Consider the following 4,116-nt stretch of genomic DNA (forward strand, 5'->3'; position numbering starts at 1 on the left):
ACACTTTACTCTTAACTTCCACTAATGTCCATTCAAATCCATATTTTTCACGTCAACAACCTACATACTGCGTGCTGCCCGGTAAAAATTCTCCATAAATTTTACATCCCCTTCTAAGGCAGACTTACACATTTTATTCCCCATTATGACAATAATGACACAAACTATCCCTAAATCTAAGTAAAACTAAATTAATCTTATTTGGGAATTTCCTTAGAAATGCACAAGTGCAGATTCATATAGATGGTGTGGAAATTGAAAAAGTACTTGAACATAAGTTTGTGTGATTATAGATGATAAATTAAACTGGAAGTCTCATATTACAAATATATATATATATATATATATATATATATATATATATATATTACAAATGTTCACTATCATCAATCTTTATATTACAAAAAAGGACCATAAGGATAATCCATAAATCTGGTTACAGAGATCATACAAATTCACTATTCTTAAAATCCAAAATTCAAAAATTCACATGTGGGAAATTGCCATAGTAGTGCTCCTGAACCCGACGAGCTTGTTTCTCCAGTCTCAGAACCATCTACTGATGTGGTCCTGACACAGGAGACTCTTGGTCCTCAACCTGAAGAGCTTGATTCTCCTGTCTCAGAACCGCTAGTACTCATCATCAGCGGTGATGCAGTCAGCCTCTCTGACCAGATCATATAGACCAGGGGTAGGCAACTCCAGGCCTCAAGTGCCAATACTGTGCCGATACTGTCCTGCAGGTTTTAGATGTGTCCTTGATCCAACACAGCTGATTCAAATGGCTAAATTACCTCCTCAACATGTCTTGAAGTTCTCCAGGGGGCTGGTAATGAACTAATCAATTGATTCAGGTGTGTTGACCCAGGGTGAGATCTAAAACCTGCAGGACACCGGCCCTCGAGGCCTGGCGTTGCCTACCCCTGATATAGACAGTGCTTGAAGCAGTTATGACCTTCTTGCCATATTGGCAGAATAAATGACCTGGAAGCTGTTGCACTGTCTATACCTGTAAACTCCAGGACACGTTTACAAACAATTTTCGTTGTTATTTGCGCTGCAGCTGCAGGTTAGGGTGGAGTTACTGTGTGTGTGTGTGTGTGTGTGTGTGTGTATGTGTGTGTGTGTGTGTGTGTGTGTGTGTGTGTGTGCGTGTTTACAAGTAGTTTTAAACCTTGTGATCCACAAAACAGCATAACAGTAAAAGAAGAATTGACTGCGTTACAGTCAGTGCGGGAACGGCGGCTTTGCTCGTGCGCGATTCATTTGCAGTTTGGGCGCACGTGAACATCTCCTGCCCTGATAGCGGCTGGAGGAGGACTATCCTCCGCCTGTGAGCGCTTTGGCACGAGCGAGGTGCCCATGGCAGCACCTGCTGCTTGTTGAGAGTAAGAGCAACAAGCGCTTTCACGTCAAAAGTTGTCATAAATAAGCCTCCAATAACACCAGAAAAAATCGCCAGATTTGTCGCTACACTGTAAAATCGAATTAGTTCCCAGAACTCAAAAAAATTGAGGAAACTCGTTGCCTCAAAAAAATTGAGTAAAGCTTAGCTAAAAATGACTAAATTAGGATAACTTATTTATTTTGAGTACTCTGTACAAGTTCATTTGTTCCCAGAACTCAAGAAAATTGGATCAAGTTTATGTAAGATGACCAAGTTAGGGCAACTTACTCATTTTGAGTACACTGTACGGCCTTGTTAGTTCCCAGAACTCAAAAAATTAAGGAAACTCGTTGCCTCAAAAAAACTAAGTAAAGCTTACTTAAGATGACTGTTAGGACAACAGCCATCATTGCAAGTCTGCAGTATTAAGAATAACTTGATATTTCTGACTGTACAATACTAATTGTTTACTTACTGACAAACATTTCAAGTTCAACTAAATGAAAAAACAATTTGTGGTAACCTGAATGTGATTAAAAATAATTAACAACACTTTTTGTAATGATGTTAAAATCAGCCCAACTTTTATTTTCAAACACAACAAAGTATAACAGCCAACATACTGGACACTGTTCTGCTGAACAACAAACAATTATATTGCCATCATGGTTATAATCTCACAATGAAACAAAGTCTCAGATGTAATTATTCTGAAAATAAGTTTAGGCCTACCTCAAGTTTGTTTTGTACTTACATTACTTATATAATCAAAATAAAATATTTGTTTTTCTGTCACAAGTGCAGTCTCTAATTTAAACAACACATTTGTTTTGCATTCCAACACATGAGCTGGAATGTTGTATTATTTTAAGGATGGCTTGTTTCCAGTCCAGGCATTACTGCCTAAATGACTATCATGGATCGAGGTGATCCAAATGTAGGTGCAGAAGAAAGTCTTTAACTTCCCTTAAGTACAGTGGCAGTGGATGTGGGTTGGAGATGCAATGAGCTTGAACCTGCAGGCGACCATCTTCACTGACCACACCATCTGTGACGGAGGACTCATCTCTCCTGTTGTCCTGCAAGCAAACAATCATATTTTTTGGAACATGAACTGAATTGCTTTCTTAAAACATTTTTTTCTGCATTTGGTATAAAACAGACTCCAATTTACACAATCTCAGGCACCCTCCCCACCAGAGAGGTGACATTCAATGTCCCACTGTCAGTCTGGATAGCTGTGACCACCACCCAACACACAATAATGTCATGAAAGCATCATTTTAAAAAGGGCTATGCAAACATGGCCAATAACTTTCATTCTAATGATGTGCAAAATGATTTGGGCACAAAACAAATTTTGCTGTTAGAAAACTTGCAGACGTCACTATATACAGTGTAGACCCTCTAAACTAAGTTTGGGGGATGTGATCTTTCAAGAAATGCAGACCAAACTGTTGTTGTTTGTTTACTTACACAGCATGTCTTGTAGAATTAACTGGAGTCAACAGCAACAGCATAGTGCGGTCATATCTCAAGTCTAATAACAGAAGACAGGAAAAGATCAGTAAAGAAACAACTTCCCCAAACCAAAGCACAAATAAAACAATAAGTAAAACAGGCTGATCTAAAGTATGATTAAAGTTCAGCCTGATTAATATAAATGTCACTGACAGTTGCTAATATATTGGAAAACCAAAATACTTACCACTGAGTTGATGTCTTTCTGTCCAACAGCAGGAGTGCTGGTCCCGAGCCTCAAAGACAGTAAGAAGCAAGCAGAGGGAGAAAAAGCAGAACATTTTTCAGAAACTGATTTGATCCTTAATGGCTGTGCAATTATTGTAACATAGAGTTTGCTTATGTTGTTAAATAAAGGCTAGATTTGACATTAATAGATGCCACAGATGTTCAAAAGCTGCCACAAAGCATGAAAAAATGGACATCTCTGAAAACGTTGGAGCATTTTTACAAATATGTGATGTCTTGATAAATTGAGCATATATTTGAACTTTACACATCTACATTGTCGCCTGAAAATATCTTAAAAGTTTATTTTGTGACCCAGAAAAAGTAATAAGTTTTTTAGCCGTGCTCCTCCGCCATTGCCTACAAATGGATCCGCCTTTTCTCCAGACTACCCTTTCTGGGTCACAAAATAACCTTTTAAGATATTTTCAGGCAAGAATGTAGCTGTGTAATGCTCAAATATCTACTTAATTTATCAAAATATCACATATTTGCAAAAGTGCTTCCACGTTTTCGGAGAGCTCTGTTATCCACCAGTGGGATAGCTGACCAGGAGGTCAAGGCTCATAGAGTCCGCGAGCACAGCTAACTCATGGCTTATTCTTTTCAATCCCCCTGCACTCTTTTGCTACTCAGGTTAAACATGATATATATATATATAGTTAGTTAGTTAGTTATGGCTATGGATTGAAAATACCCCCCACACCCCACCCCTAATGGCTGCACCTCGAAGAATTTTGTCTGGGCTTTTATTTCACTTTTTTATTTCAAACAATCAACAGAAAATTTCACAGACATAGTTTTATGTAAGGTTTTTAAGGCTGTGGTGTTAATTTTTAATGCTGATCCAATGTGGTACCTCAAGTAAGTCACTGTGTGCATCCACCATCACTGACTTTAACACTGCAGACATGCACAACAAGTTGTTTTTTTGTTTTGTTTTTTATTAAAAGAGGAAATAATGGATTTTTAAATATTTG

The 4,116-nt window shown here is 38.0% G+C and overlaps 1 long non-coding RNA gene across 1 annotated transcript; it reads right to left on the minus strand.

Annotated features, from left to right (window-relative positions):
- Window positions 1-2,049: 2,049 nt before the first annotated feature.
- LOC148101912 (uncharacterized) lies at window positions 2,050-3,356 on the minus strand. Its single transcript, XR_015719223.1, has 3 exons — window positions 3,096-3,356; window positions 2,864-2,927; window positions 2,050-2,466 (listed from the first exon to the last, which is right to left on the minus strand). It is a non-coding gene; the product is annotated as an uncharacterized LOC148101912 (long non-coding RNA).
- Between the last annotated feature and the right edge of the window lie 760 nt (window positions 3,357-4,116).

This window comes from Neolamprologus brichardi, chromosome 7 (genome assembly GCF_056152115.1).
Source record: "Neolamprologus brichardi isolate AB-2024 chromosome 7, ASM5615211v1, whole genome shotgun sequence".
Taxonomy (NCBI): Eukaryota; Metazoa; Chordata; class Actinopteri; order Cichliformes; family Cichlidae; genus Neolamprologus; species Neolamprologus brichardi.